Genomic DNA, 20,030 nt, shown 5'->3' on the forward strand with positions numbered 1-20,030 from the left:
TTCACTCACAGTTTCACAGCACTGAGATTATGAGTATGTTTTTCAAAGCTTTTAAATGACTTAAAATTTTACAGATGTTCTCTTTAAAAAGTGGTGGGCATATACAAAGTTCCAGGAAAGCCAGTAGTATGTCTAAATCTCACAATAGTGAGGCAGCTTTCCATCAGCCACCTCCAGCACTAACAGCGATTTATCCACAGCAATATGGAGTGCAGTTTGGCAAAGAAGCCTAGAAAAGTTTTGAGCTGTGATTAAATTGTTATTAGTGCATGGGTTTCCCCTTAACTGCTGCTATAAATTACAGGCAGTCTGCCTCAAGCATCACACCTTGGAATGCGGGTCCCCTCTTCTGACAATAACCTGCACTGTGCTCTCCACAATCCTGAGACACAGCTTGCCAAGGCATAAATACTAAATATTTTTGCCGAGAGTAATTCCATTAATGAACAGGGCAGTGGAAATGGTGGCCTATTTATGGAATATTCAGTCCATCAGGACACTGTGTAATATTTTATTAGGAAGAAAAAAATCTATAATTGAAAAACAGCAAGTGGCTTAGACACACAACAGCATTACTGTGCTGGAAGAGGCTTGAAGCTAAAATATTTTGTCTTGCTGTCTGTCCCTGGTAGGCAAGGACATGTACACAGTCAGTCCCTGTGACACAACAGATCTGGCAAAGTCACAGTAACTCAGACTGTCAGAGCCATGCACTCCTCTGCAACTTTCCTATCCCCTCTACATACTCTTATGTGAATGCCCAACAACTTCTTTCTATCCTTCGAGGGATGAGAAAGACAAGTCAAACATGTGCCTTAATCCAAAGTCCCATAACTTTTTAACCAAAGCCTGGAAAAAAAAAGTAATCTGTGTTAAACATAGTGGAGCTTCAAAGCCCTAGTTCATGAACAAAGTGCCAGAGTCCCTAGAAACAACAGAGGATCACCTGTGCCCTTAGGTATTTTTGGAAGAGATTTAGGAAGGGAAAAAGTAGAACAGATATTTGAAGTGCACCAAGCCGTGTTTCATGTTCACGGCAATCAAAGGTACATCTCAGCTCTCCAATATCCTGGCTCAGGACTCAGTACAGACAGCTCATGTGAAGTAGACACTGATAACGAATAGGTCTGATCTCAGCACAAAGGTCAGCATAATTTTCTAGGTAGGAAATCCTGTCAGGTAAAGAGAGGATTCATCCTCTTCCTCAAGCAGACACAGCTTAGCACCTGCTTTGGTAATGCACTGGAATATTTATGAACACCATGCTCATATACTTTGTCAGACAAGTAATTCAACATTCCTTGGACTCCTCACATTATCTCACCTCTCTCAAGCAGGCTGCTCTCCAGCAATGTTACACTGGAGCACTGGTGATTTGTATGAGGCATCGATTATGCAGAATACCTTCTGCTTCACCATCAGTTCACTTCATCACTCCAGACTGCCTTCATCTTGTCACCAGCCTCTGTGCTTCTCCTCTATCCAAAACTATTTTCTCTGCCTGAGGCCATCCAAACTACCAACCTCTTTTTTTTCAACTGGGAAAAAAAAAAATCACTTCTGTTCCAAACAGTCCTTAGTATGTGCCCTCTCTTCCTCTCTATTGCCTGTCTGCTCCAGGCACACTTCTCCTGTCACACTGTCCCTTCATCCCCTGGATCTTTCATTAATCTGATTCCAGCCACGAGCAGCCAGTGGCACTGTTTCCAGGAGAATTGTCCCCTCTTTGAGACAGGCACACAAAGCAGCAGCACCGTCCGCTGTGAAGAAACTTGGAGTCAAATAACGGTGTAACAATGGAGATAAACAGAGACAGAGAATAAAATCCCCAGTGATGAGGTAGATTAACACTGGGAAGACAGTACCTCCAGCCAGAAACTGAGTATCTGTTTCTTTTTTATTTTCTTTACAGTTTGGCACTGCTTTACATAACTCGTCATGTCAACAAAGTGTTTGATTTGAATTTTATCAGCCACCGCAGGCTGACAAAATTAAATCCAATTAGCAAACCCCTCTGCTTCTGAGCATCCAATCCAGAAAGATTTTACCTTCTAATCTTAAACTAACTATAGGAATGAAATCTATTTCATCCATTACAGCTTTTATAATACCCTAAAATATTTACACAAATTGGATTGTCACAGCTTCAAGTACATTTTCAAATAGACCACACCCAAAAATTGTTGAAGATTTTAAGGGACCTATGTTACCCATGGACCATGCTGTCAACCAATAAAATGATGTCAAAAACTGCCAGACACAAGTTCTGCCAAAAAAAAAAAAAAAAAAAAAGATAAGGACCTGTATGCCTTCACAGAACATCAAACCTTAGGCTTCCTCAGGAAATAATACAGCTATCAGTGCACCCAACAGAGCTGGATCATGCTGCAAGGGACTGGGAAACAGCTCTGCAGATCCTGGCTCTGATGTTTACTTGCCTAGAGTGAGTTTAAATACCACTGCTTGAAGTTGACAAAAGCTCAAGTCATAACACTCATGGAGCCAACAGCTGGAAGCAAAGGAATTTATAAGCAGAGATTTCTATTAAATATTTATACAAATATATTTGTGTGATATTATAAACATTCATGCGTATTTATTTAAAATGAACCAAGGATTCAAATTCATCTCTTCTTTGTGGACAACAGCAGCAAACATAGGATAGAAAACCAGGTATCTGATTTGTACTTTTTCACAAAAAATAATCTTGTTGAAGCTATGTGATTTTCATCAGCCATAACCAGATCTAAAGTAAGTAACTCAACTTTGCTATTTCTGATAAAAGCAGAAGCCATAATTAAAGCAGCTCATTGGCATAATATATGCAGTACTGTTACCAGTATAAGCACATCTACTTAATAACCAGTTGACTTAGCAGGTTGTTTTAATTAAATATTAAAATTAGATTTACAACTCTGGAATACGAGAGCAAAACCACCATATAATTCAGATCAAGACCACATCTTTTTATGTGGTACTGGACGAAGAAACTGTTACGAATTTAATAAAAATCAGAATTAAAAACATAGAAACACATTTCACTAAGCCAATAAAGCCCTGAATTGCCTGTATTACAGAACTGAAATAGGCATATTTAAAATCACAAGTAAGAGGTTTAAAAATTTTATTTGTATAGCAGTGACCATGAACTTATGCCTATCCAGTCAGTCCCTGCAGTAAATATATTGCAGAAGATAAAGTCTTTACCTTTGTAACTGATTGCATGTGGCACAAGTATATTTTCAGAACTGAATCAGAACTAGGATACTGAGCATTAACAGAATCTTAAATTCAACTGGGAAATTCATGGTAGTCTTTTACTGATATTTGTTTGGTGTGTATAAAGCTCAAAATGATTTTCTATAAATGGACAAAAGGAAATTAAGAGTATTTTATGGAAACTAAACCCAAAAGATTAACACTTCTTTTAAATAAATGAAAGATCTGCTCATTCATGTTATAGCTTTTGTCCTATGACTGTAACACCAAACCGTAATGCAGGCATATTATTGCTTTATATGCCAGAAAGTTTTAACCTTGAATTATTATAATACATCACTGTTTAGCAATGAGTTATTTTTTTCTTCCTGTATGATGGTAAAATTGTAAAGCAAAAAAAATTGAAAGTCAAGAAACCTGAACAGATTCTTGCTCTTCCCTAGAGAAGCAATTTTTTTTTGTTAGTGGACACTTAATAAGAGTTTAGGAGGGGGCAGAATTTACATAGTGAATATAAAATTACCATAATTCTAAGAGTTGTTTTGTTGTTCTTAATTTACCTTTCACAGCACACTTGAAAATAACCTGTGGATATTCAAGGCTGTGTGAGGTGCAGACTGAAAAACACTTCTGAATATAGAGCAGTAGGAATTAAAATAATTTAATGTCATCATTGTGGCCAGATTAAAAGGAAGAAATCTACATAAATATGCCTTCAAATCCACAAGTATCAGGGGAAATAAAGGCTTCTTTTCAATTAATAAAATGTTCATTTCTACTTGCAAATGATCTATCAAGACCAGCTGCCCTTTTGCCTCAAGAGCTAAATCCAGTTCAGCAATAACTGCATCAGCAAAGACTTCTTAATTCATCAGTTACTTTTCTGGTCCAAAACCAAAGAGATAATGGGACCTGCCTTAGCTTCTCTAATGTTAAAGGGTCAAGCCTGATGCCTTGAAACTGATCCTCCACTATTCAAGGCCAGGCCTGTGATCCCTAAAGTAATCCAGCTTGAAGGGTATTCCCATGAGACACAAATTTCCACATGTGGGTGAAAGCTGTGTCCTAAACATGCATTCAAATAGATCCTTATCTTTGTAACACCCTTATATCAGATCTTTGGAAGAACAGATTTAGGGGGCACCTTGCAGGGAATTCCCACCTAGTGACTCACTCATAATCTTCACTTTCAGATTCTTTAAAGAGTCCTGGCTCCTCTAATAGGCTCTGAAATACTGCAAGGGCCTTAGGCATATGGAAACCACTGACTACCTCATTATGTATATTACCTGAAAAATTTTTTATTCCTTTTTTTTTCTGTTTCTTCCTGGCACAGCACTTTTAGTAGATCTTTTCCCCTTCTTCATAACCCAGCAAAATAAGTCTTCGTACTATGACACCAGAAGAGGAAAAACAAGGCCAGGGACTGAAATTCATTACCATAAATTATAATATTCTTCCTTCCCTTGAGGCCTCAATTAAAAGCAGTAAAAGGTATTAAGGAAAAAAAAAAGAGAGTGAAAAAGTATTAGAAGAAGTATTTAAAGCTGAACTTTATTTTTAGTCTCACTCTTCTATTCCCAGGTTTTAACAGATTTTAAAGAAATCCTGCCAGCTAATATTGCTGAAGAATGTTTATAAACATTTGTATTTGTCTAATTCCCTCCCTATTCTTACCTCCTCCAACACAGCTTGAATAGTACATGTCCTTGTTCATAAATAATTTCTTCTTGTTTTACAAAATATACTTAAATCGTGTCTGGGAAAGAAATACAATGTAGCAAATAGATAATATAGTTACAAACCCAATTATAGTCCATTTTACACAGTGGCATCAACCTTACAGGCTGACTTTGTTCACTGGTCAATCACACTGAAATGAAGAGGGCTAATTGACAAAAATTATAAAGATTTCTTTCCTGGATCTTTCTGAGAAGCACTGAAGCCCTGGCTGTGTTCTAGAGCAAGCTCTACAGAAGGGAAATCTTATGGTGAAACAATGAATTTGAAAGTTCTCCTGAGATTTTTTTACATCTTTTTTTCTTCACCTACTCTACCCTCCACTTTCTCTTGGTCTGCCTTTTTTTTCCCCCTTTTTTTTTTTTTATTTTGGTGTCAGCAGCTTCACCTTCCTAATCATTTCTTCACCTCTGTAGCATGAACATCATCATCAAGTCAGGTTTTTCGCTTAGGTTCTCACATCCAGAAGGATACCTTTCTGCCAAACATCACCAGGATAATGGATCTTTTTGTCTCTCTTTCGATGTCTAAGCTCTTATCTCATAGCTGAAACATCTGTTTCTCCTCAACTCTGTCCATGCTTGTTCAAAATTATGCCTGAAACATCAGTGCTCTGATAGACCTTGAAGCTCTCTGCCATTCTGGTTGAGTTCTCTACCATAGGGAATATTTGTAATTGGAAGAATCTCACTAGCTATACCAATTCTGCATGGCCCAGAAGATCCAGAGTCTAAATGCATGTCTTGCATAAGTTTTGAATGAATATCAAGAGGTAATTTTGAATTATACAAACTGTGATTACATCATTCTCCCTTGGTATTTTTCCATATGCTTCTCTTGTATTCCACCAAAACTTGTGCACCAATTTCTTCCATAACATCTTCATGTTACTCCCAGGTTTCCCCTTAGCTAAGGAGGAAGTATATGTGTGTATATATGTATGTACTTCTTAAAATTTTTCCTTTCCTTATTTAATTATGCCTCCTCCAACATTTCTATCAATATAAATATCAATTATTTTTAAATCCAGCAATTAATAGCCTGAGCCATAATGAACAAATACTGATTCTTTTGTTCCTTTCACTATCTATATACTAGAGCTATCTCTAGCTCACCTTTCAACCCTAAATTCACCATGAACAAAGCAGTGCCTTTTTTTTGTTATAACCAGCATACTACAGATTTCTGTTTCTGTAGCTTGGAGTTAAACTTGGAGTCTTAACTTTTAAAAATTCCTGTTTACTTATGCCAAGCCTTAAAGATGACATTGAGAGACAGAATATAACCTAAAGACAGGTATTTTTTTAACCACAACTAATGGTTAGAACTAAATAAGGACAGTAAAAACTATCTTTCAAAGGTGTGAAACTGGTTCTACAGTATCTGGTCTGGGAGAGAGGGCCACCACAAAGCCTGTGGCAAGGATTCAGCCAGAAGCCAAGTCCAAACCTGCTCGATCTGAGGTGGCAAAGGTGTTTTTTGTTCTTGCAGAGACTGAGTTCTGATTATGTGAACAGCCTCTTTCATATTTAAAATTGGCTGAAGATATGAATGGGGGGGTGGGGGGTCATTTTGGACTCAAGGCCATGCTATTTCTCATCTGTTCAAGGGGAATTTTGCCTGTCTGACCTCTGCAGGAAAACAGTGGGTTTATTTGGTTTTACTTTTAATTTAGTTATCAAGGCTTTTTTCCCTTCTGAAGAGCAATCATTTTTTTCTCAGTAGTTGCTCCTCAGACTTATTAGATATCTATAGTAATCATGCTTTGCTTTTGGTAACAATTTGACCATTCACAGCATACACTATTACTACATTTCCATGAAAATCCTGGAAATCCCATTATGTTATTTATAATTCTAACTCCTAAGAGGTTAAGGCACACAAGCTGACTCTATGAGTCTGTTAAAAAAAGAATGAATCAATCACCTATCTAAATTGAATCCCTGTACCTCAAATCTACTGTGAATAGAGCATAATCCTAAAGAATGTCAGTGATTTCTGCAGAACACTGTATCACTTGCAGTTTACTCTGCTGGTTCCTCACTAAATAACTTTTCAGCACTGTTGATTTTTAAAATAGATTAACATTTTAAAAGAACAACAATAGCAACAATAATATTTCCCATTTTCTAAATTTTCAGGTTCCACAAATTCCTTTACTTGCCTCGCATGTTGACAGGAACAAAGATCTGCAAAAGGCAGCATAAACTGAGAAAACTTTTATCTAAAAGATTTTTCAAGCTACATGAAAGAGAAAAATTAGAAGTAAGGAGCACTTATTAGTTTTGCCTCTAGTCAATCATGCAATTGAACTCAAATATGATCTATCCAACTTATCAGCAAATTTCAAGATGTTATTTCTATGTGCCTGTTTACTAACAACATCAGGACTCATTGCAGACATTTTCCCTGTGTTTCAGTTTTCCAAACATTGAAAACGTCTGCTGCTTTTACTTGCAAGAACATCTGTTTAATTATCCAGCCATTATGCCAACATTGCTTTTAATTTGGTTTTTATTTTTTTGTGCTGTATGTTTAGGTCTAAATACTTGCTGATATCACTCTTAGTCCTTTTCTCACTTCTATTTTTAACATCCTCATTGGATGCAATTAGTAAAGCCCGTCAACAACCCATGTAATTTTTCTGAATAATTATTTAATATTTTTGAGCTTATCTGGGTTTCCCTGCTAATTTACCTCCAGTTTCCAAATTCTAGTGACTTCTAATAGTTTGCTTTATTGTATGATTCCTTTTTGAGAAAGCTTTTCATGGGTTTGTACTGAAATAATCTACTGGCTTTTCCCATTCATCCAACTTTGCTTTGAAATGATTTGTGAGATGAGACATAACAAAGATTGCTTCAGGGATACTACCTTTTCATCCTTCTGCTGGTGAGCATCTGTGAGAATAAAGCCTGTGTGAGAACAGCTCACAAAGCACAAGCTGACACGTGTCCCTTGTGATCTGTTTCTGCTGCAGAGTGCATTGTAACTTTCTCTGTTTCTTCCTTAAACTGTGCCAGAGAATGCAATTTTTTTTCATATTTTTGTTTATATACATGAGATGATTTCTCCTGCCCTTGATACTCAACACAAGCTCTCCAGCATCACAGTTTTCTGCCTTTTCACATTGGACCTAAAAGGCTCAACTCCTTTCTTATTTACCACATTGCCTCACCAAGTCTTTCCTCCCACTCTTGTCACAACATGTCAGGAAAATAAGTTCTTGATATCAGAAGCTCATCATTTTTCTGCGTTTTAGTTAGCACTCTGTAGTAGTTCAAATATAGAATTCAGACTCATTGTTATAAATGTGACCTATTACTCAGTGCACGTATAAAATAAACACACAAATATCAATGGATATTGATAGCAATATCCATAAAAATTCCACTGAGAAAATACATGGATTAGACTATTGGTTATGTTTTGCTCTGAAGTGCTCCCCAGGGTCCTTCCCATAATACACTCAAAGGAATGGATCATTTATCCGTCACTTAGCTGACATATTTCACTACAGCTCTTCATAATTCAATCTTCAGGGATTCTCAAACATTTTATAAGATGCGCAATTTTTCACCAGCTTTTCTCTAATTTTTTTCTCTTCAATAGAACCAATATGAGCAGTGCTTGTCATTTGTTATTAATAGCATTCAGTGAAATGCAAAAGAACAGGATAACTTCCACCATGTTATCAACTTAAGAAATCCATATACCTGACAGGAGATACTAAATGTCTGCAAAAAAAAGGGAGGTTTTGGAGAAGAATGGATTTCACAATGATTCAGGTGCATCTCTGGAGATATGAGTATACTAGTCAAAGTATGACACAATATCATACAGTATAGTTTGAAGGTTTAGGGTCCTTAAAACCTTTCATTTTAGGAAAAAGGTGTTCAGAGCTGTAGAGTGTCATTAGACAAGTTTTGTTTTCTTGTTTGCGTTGCTGCTTTGCCATCACTGGCATTTCTTTTGCATAGGTTTCCTCTAAATTTTGTGAGCTTGTCTGCCTTTTTTATGTGGTCTTAACAGCTTCAGAGAAAGGCATAGGCTGATTTCATTTGCAGTTTTAATGAAGGAGAAATGGGGGAAAAGGCACTGTATCATCATTATACTTGCTCCAAAGAGCCAGAAAATTCCTCTTTGGGTGCCTGAGACTTGGAAAGTGCAGTTCTTCCCAGTGGGGAAGCAGGAAACTTGGCAGGTCCCTGCACTCAGTTGTCCCCAGTATCTGGCTCCTGTCTGTGCTCACTGCTCTACTCCTCACCTTTTCTAAAACTGTCCTCACAGGAAAAAAATTACTCAAAAAGTTAAACTCCCAATAACTGCTATATTAAAGAAAACCCAAAGAACCACTATGGAGGACTATTATTATTATTATTATTTTTATGCTTAGTTTCTTCTTATGAAACAGCAAGAAATGTAAAAACAATTAAACAGTAGTATAATATCTATAGGGTTAAGTGTACTATATTTAGGGCCAAGCTTATATTTTCATTTTTTTAATGAACAAAAAGGTGTCTGATTTTTATATTCACAAGTTTACCACTAAATGGGTAAATAGATGACAAACCGTACTTTAGACAAAAAAACAGAAATGGCAGAAGCTCCTGCTGAGATGCTAAGGAATACCCAAAAAGCACAGTCTGGGGATGTGAAGCCCTGCCATTACTTTTCACACAACTCTTGAAGCCATTTGCTTGTAGTCAAGTATATGAATACAGGAACAGCTTGGTGAAGTCCAGAACAAAGTCCTCAGGCTGGACTCAGCATAACAACTGACTACAGGCAGAGGGCATATCAAGAAACACAACAAAGGCAAATACTGGAGATGGTACTAGTTTGGTTTCAGAAGTGTGCTTACTACTACTCCCAGTCCTCATATTTTTTCCTAATTAAGGAACCATAATATGCCCTGGATTAACAAATGTGTGTGTCTCTATTTAATTGTAGCCATGCTAGGAATCTTAATGCACATACAAGATGTGCAAAGCCTTCCCGTTATATAAAAATGATATAAACACACTAGAAACTACTTGAAATATATAAGTAAATCCCTTTCTCCTCTCCTTGTTTTATTTCTTCAGTTTTCTGGGATGTATCAGCTATTCGAGCTTTTTAGTTTTGGGGTGAATCCCAAGGAAAGGATTACTGCAATATATTCATTATTGAGGAAGAAATTGGGAGAAAAGGCAGACATTTATACACTCCTTGGCCAGTTCTTGGGGTATTCAGAGTCACTCAGAGCATCTGACAGAGGTGTCCTTCAGGTCTTTTTTGCCTGCTTTAAAATGCTGAATAAAAAGCAGGCTGGTCCTGACTGATGCAGACCAGAACCTCCTAAGCACATACTTCTGGGACACTCAGAGTTAGGCACTCAAAGTCCCCCAGTCCCCCAGCACAGCAGCACTCAGACATGTAAACAACAGTACTCAGGATCACGTTGAGACCCTCACAGACCCGCCATGAAACAAGTGATTGTCTTGCTCTTGTCTCAGTAATCAGGATTCTTTTCAAACCTCATAGAAGCACATTTTCTTGTTCACATACTGAAGACATTCAACCTGAACCATAGTTTAAAGAGCTTTTTTTTTTCCCCGTTTTGAGATGAGTACTTCCATATGACTGATTTAAGCAGGATTTTCCTGTCCTTCCTCTTTAATGAAACTATGTAAGATGTTATATCTCATTGTTCATACGGATTTCTCTTCTCTATTCAATTTTATCCCTGCTGTGGGAATGCCACCTGCTCTTCTTCCAGAAGCTGTCTCTTTTTCCAAACCTGCTCACGAGGATACAGCACATCAGGGTGCAGTATACATGCCATAAATATGGTTTGAATTACATACCAAAACACTCACAAGAGAATAATTTGTTCAGGAAAACCCTTGTCAGGATGGTCTCACAACTAAACCTGCCCTCTCTTACTGACTGTCAAGAGGACCACAAATCTCCACATTCTAGTGGTACAAAGATAGATCCTGTTCTGTTGACCAGGTACAGTGCTCATTCATCTCCGGATTTATGTGATTTGCCACAAACCAACTGAGGTAAAAGAATATCACAAAATCTTCTTTATGTAATTATGGGAAAGCTCAGCACATTTACGTAAATCTATTCCAGCCGTGCCTGTCCCATTATAAGCTAGCCAAATGCTTGAATAAAAATGTTGATTTCAGATATGGTATCAAGTTTATTGACACTGAGTGACTTCATCCAATGGTATTGGATTTTGTTGTGGTCACTACTTGAATTTATAGAAGATTTTGTCATGAGAAGTTCAAAAAGCAGTACAGAAGTACATCAACGTAATAGGAATCATCAATGCTTCGTATCTTATTGCCCAAAGCCCAATAGGACCCAAAAGGTGGTCCTGCAGGAGTGCATCACTGAGCCACCCTCCCTGTTTGCACCCACCTTGTGCACCACAGAGGGGTACCTTCTTGACTGTGCAGGTGACCATGCACTGGAACATATTTCCTAGAGAGGTTGTGGAGTCTCCCTCACTGGATGTTGCATACAGGTAAAACCTTATAAAATGAAGGCCTTGTTGCCTTTGTAAAATCATGGCTCAAGCCTGTTACTTCTGCAAGAGAAGGACCGTGGGAAAGAGGCATATCTGAATTAGAGGTACAAAAACATGCTGCGAGATTATCGTGTGTTCACCCAGTGGTGTGTGGTGATTGGTTGAATTAAGCTTGTTGTGCTTTAAAACTCTGTAAACAGCTAAGAAACTATAAAAGAGGCTGTGTGGTATTAAAGATAAGCTTTCTGTCTTCTGAACAGAATTGGTGTGTGATTCGTGAGTGTCACGTCTGTCTCAACTGAGACAAGTGGAGATATTCAAGAACCATCTGAATGTACTCCTGTTCTATGAGCTCTAGGATGATCCTGTTTGAGCAGGGAGGTTGAAGCAGATGCCTCACTGCGTGTCCCTTCCAGCCTGGCCTGTCCTGTGATTCAGTGTCTGGCAGAGCTGATGGTGTCCATATAGCAACAGGTGCTTGTATCCACAGACTGTGTGGGTCTGGCCATTTAGCACTTTGGGAGTTCTGAAGTCATCCTCCTGGTAGAACGTAGGTATTATTGGCTGTAATTCTTCTGCCATGTCATCTGTCCTGCGTGTGCACTCAGACCTGCTAACACTGCATTTCCTTATGAAGCAAACTGGGTTCAACAGAGGAAAAGGAAACAAACCCCAACAAATTATACTTTTCAAGTTTGCAAAGAGCTTTTCTCATGGGAATAGAAATGGAGTGCGTGGGCAGGAGCCTCCCATCTGCTTTCACTGCAGCAGGGAGGTGAGCAGGACACCAGCCATCCCCCACATCCAGGGCTTCAGCTGTGCAGGCTTGGGGCCAGCATCCAAACCACACAGCTGGTGGACTTAAAGGAAGCTGTAATGAAGAAAGCAAGAGTCAGCCCCAGCAGAGGATGCCCCTCTGCAACTTTCTTGGGAGCTGGCTGTAAATGAAAGTTTTCTCACATTCAGATCCTGCCTGAGCTGTGGTGCAGCAGTGTCTCAGCTGGGGTGCAAGGCAGCCATCTAGACCCAGTCCCTGACCTGGGACCTACAGACTAGCCCTCCAGCCTGGCCATAGGCCTGCCTTGCAAAATCTGCTCTCAGCTGAGCCTGGCAGCTATTCCCAGACCTGCAGGATTGTGCTTGGCTCTGCACTCCCCTCCCTTTGCAGGACAGTCTGCCATGCTGCTCCCAGACAACAGTCTGCAGCACAAAGGTACAAAAGACTGCAGAAGAAGAGACAGGAAATTGCAGGACCTTTATATATATTATCATATATTAAAAAAAAAAAAAAATTAACAGCATCTGATACATTGAATGTTTTGCTGCTGGCCAAAAATGAATGAGACAACCTCTCCCTATTAGTCTGTTAATAAATGCTGCACGCTGTTATTTACAAGGCCAGGGAGAACACATTTTTTACACATACCCCTTGGGTGATAAAATCACCAGTCAACATGCATGTATAATTCTTGTGAACATGATTGTAACCCCATATGTTCTCAGGTCTTAAAGGCACCATGTGAATAAGCACTGGAAGGGCTTGGCTGGTCATAGCCAATTATGACTGAGAATGTCGTATATCGACACACAAACCTAGGTCTATTAAAAAGCTATTAGATCATCTACATCAGCCATTCAGCTGTTCTGAAACTGGACTTGGGCAAAAGTCATATGTGTGCAGTCTAACGTGTGTGGTCTGATGCCCAAACAGTCGGCATTCAGCCGTGCTTTTCCCGCAGGGACATCTTGACCTGCTCCAGAGGCTCTCCAGAAACAGAGCTCTGTTGTACAACATACAACATACATACAGAGGTTGTATGCAGCCTCTCTCCAAGCAGTTTGAAGTTGCTCATCCCTCACAACCTTAATAAGAATCTAGAACCTGTGTTCTTCTTCTGCTTGGTATAGGAAACATTTTCAGGTGACATTTGATGCAAGCTGTCATAATCAAACATTAACTCCAGTATGGACAGAGATAGCGATAATCTGGTACAACACACCTGGGTTTAAAATTTCTCACTAAGCTATTTTGTAACAGTTTACCTTTCCAGCACTAGACAGAAGAGAGGAGGCAGACCTCCAGGCTAATGAGGTGCAAAGTTGTCACTTAAATATGAAGTCAACAGTCCAGAGACCTTCTTGTACCCTTGGCACAAGATTAAGTGGAACAGAGAAGGGCAGTACTGGTATCATGGGCAGAGCAGCAGATTTGGAAGGATGGCTCCGGGTTGTGCTCATGCTGCCAGCACTGCAATCGCAACTTGATGTCCAAATACTGGGCTTGTGCAACACTCTGTGTTGGAAGCGCCTCATTAAACGCTGATCTGAACTCTGCCATCCTTTCTGCTGCAAGTCCTTTTGTGGGGCTCTTGCTCAGTTCTCAATCATACTGACAGGGTAAAACTGTCTTCCATTTTCTATAAATTTTTGTATGTACTGGGTGACTTCCTCTGCTTTTTATATTTTAATTGCTTTGTCAAAAAGAGTAATTCAGGGTCTTTTAGAAAATTCCCAGGGTGGTTTCACAGTTCCACACATGACCTCTTCTCCTCTCAGAGAATTGCAAGAGTGACTTTTATCCTTACAGCACCAAAACACTTGTATGCTTCACCTCCTTTTTTCATGTCTCTGGATGATTGCACGGGCATTGCTTGTGTTCTATTTCATCCAAGGAGGAAAAGGAAAGGTCAGTGTCTCAATCTGTATATCTCAACCTTTTTACAAGCATTGAAATTCACAGCAAACTATGTTTCTAAAATAATATATTTCTGCAAAGGTGAACAAAAGTCAGATAGTGCACTGATCCTTTTTCTTCGGTTTCAGGGATTTTAATTCAGATTATTCATTCTGCCACCTTGTCTAGATTAATGAAGCTGAATATAGAAAACTTTAAGAGAGATTATTAACTTTGTACTGAGAGTGGATGAAGTGCATGGTCCCACACTAGACCTTGCCTTCTGCACTAATGATAGTGATTTATCTCTGGTCTTTCATTATTTAAAAATAGTTTGCCACCCAAATGCATGGCAATGAATTTGAGTGAAAGACTTGACTCTATAAGACAGCATGTACAACTAGCACTGCTTCAAGAAAATAAAGGACAACTTTATGACAGGATAATATTTGAGGATTTTGTTCTATCATTTGTACTGCAGAGCAGCAGTTGATTCTGTGTAGGATCCTTGTTTCAGTACATGTTTTTAATCATGCAAGTGTTTTTTGCTTGATATAAATAGCAGGCTATTAGGAAATTTTGATAAAAATCTGATTGTGTCTACCCATATAGACCCTATCAAAGTGCTTTTCAAGTTTTGGTCTGCTCTTTTCTTCCAAGTTCAAGTAGCAGACCAAAGCTAATACCTAAAATTTCTTGAAAGTAACTTTTGGGTTTGCTTCCTGTGGGGTCCTTTGCTTCCTGTGCCATGCAACAAATTCTTCTCCTTATAAAGTTCACTTGCAATGCAACATTTATTTGTGCTGTTAAGATTGTCAAATTTGCCTTCACAGGGAGTGGGGGAAGAGGGATGTAAAATCTTGACCTCTGCCTGCAAAATGATCTTGCCTTACCATATTAGACTGTAAAGCTGTACTTCACATACAGGTTTTCACTAACCAGACTTGAAGGCTGGTAGTATGTTCCCTCCCTCAAAAAAAAAAGCAAAATGGCAGATGAAGACTCCTTTGGATTTCCTTATTACATGTTCCAAAACTAGAAGGTGCCCGGCTTATTATACAAAGGACTAAAGCCACAGAGATTGTTCACATGTCCATGCAGGTTAGTGACTGCTCAACAGCATGACAGGAGAGAGCTCTGCATCTAAGAAATATCCCACACTTATACCAAATAACAATGTAGAAACTACCTCCGTGCATTTGCCTGATGCAGAATCACAGAGCATCTTCCCTTCCATGGCCTAAATAAATAGCCCTAGCACTTGCATTGTGGTTAAACAAACATTCTCACAGGTCTCTTCTCTTGCACATTCAGAGTAATTATAGTAAGTTTATGCAAGCCTGAGCCTAGAGCAGAGGGACTGGAGTTTTACTTCCTTAGCTTTAGAGGGTCTTTGCTCCTGCCTTTTTACCTTTTAAGCAGGTGTGAAGCAGCATGCAGGAACTTGTTTCAGAAGCCTGGAGTATTTCATGTGAGCCTCTGTGGACTCAAAAGCGGCTTTGCAAGATTGCCAAGGAATTTTCCAGTTCAGTGTGGCTGCACCTTTGATAGGTTTAGCCCTAAGAGTCTAAAATAATATTTATTTTCCTGAATGTTAATGTTTTCTATGAGAGGAAATTACCTTCTTATGAATAAGAAACAGACTTCATTTTTGTTTTTTACTCTCCATGCTTTAGCATCTCTAATTGTGTCATCTCCCAGCACAACTTCAACAATTTCTAAAATCCCCTCAGGCTTTCCCCTAGACTTGGAATTTTCAAATTCAAAATCCCTTTTGATCCTATATTACAGTCTGGGACAAGTAAACAACCATTGACGAGTAAACATGGTCTGCTGCTAGCAGTCAGTCCAAAGCTTCCCCGATGTTTCCCACAGGTTCCTGCCAGTCTCTGATATCACCTTATCATCATTGTGTTAGGTTGAAGCATTATCTTAGTTGTTCAGAGAATGGTGGTATTAACACCAAGGTCGTGTGTTTTATCTCTGTTTGGGCCATTTACTTAAAGATTTGGACTTTATGATCCTTGTGGGTCCCTTCCAACTCAGAATATTCTGTGATCCTCTGCTATTCCCTCAAGCTTTCCCACCTGTGATCTAATTTCAAGTTGTCTGGACAGAATAATATCAAACAGAAAATTGAGGGACCCTTGATGCTCATTAGGAAAACATGAATATTTAATTTATTCTCCTCAGAATGCCCTTTTCACTTTAATGAAAGTACATTAGAAACTCATGTGAAAGCTCACACTATTTCTGCTCCAAGCACTGTCCAACCCAGCCACATCTTAATGATTGTCATTCTGTTTCTTTTACCACACTGAAGAAATTAATTCCTTCAAAAACAGTTCATTTAGTTGCCCCAATATGTTTTTGTGTTTTTCTTTTTTTTTTTTCCCTTCTATCTTTAATTGACTGGCTTGTGCTCTTAACAGGTAAAGAACAGTTCAGTTCCACTAGAGAAGACCCCTCCCCAAACCCAAACCCCTTGACTCTTAAGGCATTTTTGTGAAAGCAGCTGCCATGAAAGCAATTTGTTGTTGATCTGAGCCCAAGAAATAAACACACTGTGTTCCATATATGCATATTTCTGAGCTATGCTTTAAATGTCACATAATTTAACTTTTTATATAACTGGAATGATTCTCCCTGCAGCTTATACTTTTGCATTATGCATTTATGTAAAATGCATTTAGCCAGGAGTAATCCTTTGAAATTCTCATCTTTATTCCACAGGGGAAAATTATGGACTGGCTTCTACTTATACAAATCCAGGAACAATTGTCTGAGTTACTATATAATTTAATACCTTAATTTGAATATAAACTTAATGCCACCTTCTTCCTTTGTTTAAAATTTGATTGATAGGTTTAAAATCATCCTGCAACTATTGTCTTTGATTAATACTTTTAGAGACTGTATTTCTATTTTGTCTTTTCATAATTTTTTATGAATACACTATGTGTGTTAATTTGAATTCTGGTTGCATTTTACAAGATGCTACAGAATGATTTTTTTTTCAGTCTCATTCAGTTTGACTTGAATTCCTTAAACACTCAACAGTTGCATTTGTTGCAACAATTTCTCATTTACGATGACACATTTTCCTCTGCAGGAAATACTTTCCTGAATTAAAACTTATTCCATCTCTGTAAATCTTGCAGCATGTACTTTCATCCTACTAGTCCATTTGCATACTTGTAATCTACCTTCCAAACTCATGGAATATTTGGTAAATAATATCATAATATATTTAAATTTTCAGTCTTTGCAAACATGGCAAAACAAAATGAAAGTTTCATATTTGTATATACCAGTAAATATATATATTTTTGTCTCTTATACTTCACAAAGGGATTTTCTAACTTTTCTGTGCAGCCGAGTTTCAGTGACTTCACATCTTTTGTGGAAGTATACTTAAAAAGTAGCCATGAAGCTTTCTCCCCACCATTTCCCATGGGGACTTTAGCAAAACAGCCCTGGATATTCAAGCCAAACCTGAGGGAAACAAAGACTATTGGCAGGATCAGTGAAAACACTACTTTCATCATATGGTTTGGAAAGAAGAACTAGAAGTTCAGAAAACCCAGAAAAAATTATATTATTCTAGTTTTCTACATACCATTCCTATCTTTTTCTTTCCACCTATTCATTCATATCCACCTCTTCTACTCCTTATCCAGCTATCCCCTGCTGTTCATGCACACTGCCTCACTAATACCAGAACCTGCAGTTTAGACAGCTTGTTGATCTAATTTTGCCACAGGCAACTATTGTATTTCATTTTAGAACTGGTTAACACCCACCAACCCTACCACCAAAAATACTCTTGAAGAAATGCGATCCGAACACAAAGCAGCTAAAAATGCTTTAAGCTGATGCTCTCATGTCTTCCATGATTTCAGGGATTTTAAAGCCAAAGGGACCGGCACACCACCTCGCCTGTCCTTGCTATCACAGACATTAAGATATATTACCCAGCTAATAACATGTTTTTGAAGGTTATCAGTATCAAATAGTACTCATGCTTATTTTCATTTCAGTATTACTGATATAAGGAGAAAAGAAAAGTCCTTTTAAGGTGTACACAAAGTAAATAATATGAGATGGTCTGGTCTTGGTTATAGCACACGTGGATCTGTTCTGCATAAGCTGTAATGAGCAAGTATTACAGTAAAGGCAGTGCTGCTGTCACTGAGGGCAAATCCAACAAGTGAGAAAATAAATCCATCTAACAAATTCATTGTGGTAGCAATGCCCCACAATATTATCTCTCCAAAAGTCTGACCTTTTCTCCACCTTCCATTCCTTCCACTGTAGGTGAGCATGTCCTGCTCATCTGCCTGTCTCCTCTGGGGCTCAACTACACACACCCTCCCGGCCTTCCATGACCGCTGACAGTCAATTTAAGCAGTGAGTAGGCGGCAGCAGCAGCATTTGCAAATATTATGGTGGACTTACTGAGAGTGAAATCTTACATACATGGAAAAAGTTAGGAGATGTGGTACAACTCATTAAACCAAACCATGCAGAATACATAAGGCTCAGGAGAACAGGGCAGAAAAAAAATAACAAAGAATACCCAACATTATTTTAAAAATTCATGATCCTTCACCCAAAGGTCAGAATCATGAACAAATGTTCTCTAGGGCTACAGAGAGTCCCTAATGTTTCTTCCACAGTAAATAGACACAACAATACCTAACAACAGCTATTATGGCTTCAAAATGTACAGTCCCTTGAGAATCCCCTCTTGCTTTCAAAAAAATTAAACTCTTTGATTTTCATTTGTGGCATTATACAGCTTCTCAGTGTAATCTGCTCAGGAGTTGGGGCAGCTGACCTGTTTTATCTGAGTCACAAGCTAAAATCAATTTCAATCCCACTGATCTGATTTACTCCAAACTTCTCTTTTCACAGTACAGCTCGTCAGCAAATCTGAATGAAAGCTTTTATATCAAACTGTCCAGGCAATTCAAACTAAGAAAACAAGTTTGTATTTACCAGTCTTAAAAACTCCTTCAGGTGCTGAGGTCTGTGGTCATGTAGTCTTATGGACTTAATGGAACAGAAGATTTTCTGTAAAGTCATAAAATAAAGCACTTTGTATATAAAGTACACAAAACCTCCAACAAATTACATCCCTCTTTATCTCCCATCTGTATAAGCTACAATACAGTGCACATTTCCATTTACTAAATGGATATGGCTATAATGTTTTTATATAGTACATGGTTTGTTTTTATTTTATCAGTGTGAGAAGTAGGAACAATTTAATTGACATTAAAACAGCAGTGACTTGCTATCCAGCAAAACAAATTGTACAGCCTATTCCTTGCATACTGCTTATTAGTTTCCTTGGTAACTTGTAATCATTTGCCTTTCTAAAACAGATGAGATGTCAACAAATATGTACTGTAGTAGTGGTTTGATACATCAAAAACAAAAGTACTGTAATGACAGCATAATAAATCTTAACATGAAAACTTAATGGCCACATTAGTGACATAATAACCATAGTCTCAGGTTCATGCTGCTCACCATTGCATACTTTTGTTTAATAGCATGGTTGTGACATGTAGTAGTACATGAAGCACCTTCCAGTACATTCTCCAAAATCAACTCCAGACTAAACCTTTAAAATCTAGTAAAATCCCACAACTAAATGATGTCAGCTCTTCCCAGGGTGATGCTACTAATCAAACAAATCTTATTCAGATTCATTTTAGCTGTAGATGTTATGTCAACAAAGAAAAAATCTTTATATGCTGACATAGATGAATTCCCAAAGTCTGGCAACAAGTTCTTTAATGCCTCTACACATTTCTGACACGGTTTCTTTTCAAGGGAGCAAAATTTAAAAAATCCAAAACA

The 20,030-nt window shown here is 38.2% G+C and overlaps 1 long non-coding RNA gene across 2 annotated transcripts in view; it reads right to left on the minus strand.

The window, feature by feature from the left end:
- The window catches only part of LOC138106535 (uncharacterized), a 50,071-nt gene that overhangs the window by 19,839 nt on the left and 10,202 nt on the right, over positions 1 to 20,030 (minus strand). The window contains exon 3 of one of the 2 annotated variants that reach the window (XR_011149018.1): positions 19,157 to 19,235. The exons of the other annotated variant lie outside the window; for it this stretch is intronic. This is a non-coding gene — a long non-coding RNA (uncharacterized lncRNA). Of the gene's footprint in view, positions 1 to 19,156; positions 19,236 to 20,030 lie in introns of those variants that run through there. 2 annotated transcript variants of the gene reach the window in all.

This window comes from Aphelocoma coerulescens, chromosome 2 (assembly GCF_041296385.1).
Source record: "Aphelocoma coerulescens isolate FSJ_1873_10779 chromosome 2, UR_Acoe_1.0, whole genome shotgun sequence".
NCBI lineage: Eukaryota > Metazoa > Chordata > Aves > Passeriformes > Corvidae > Aphelocoma > Aphelocoma coerulescens.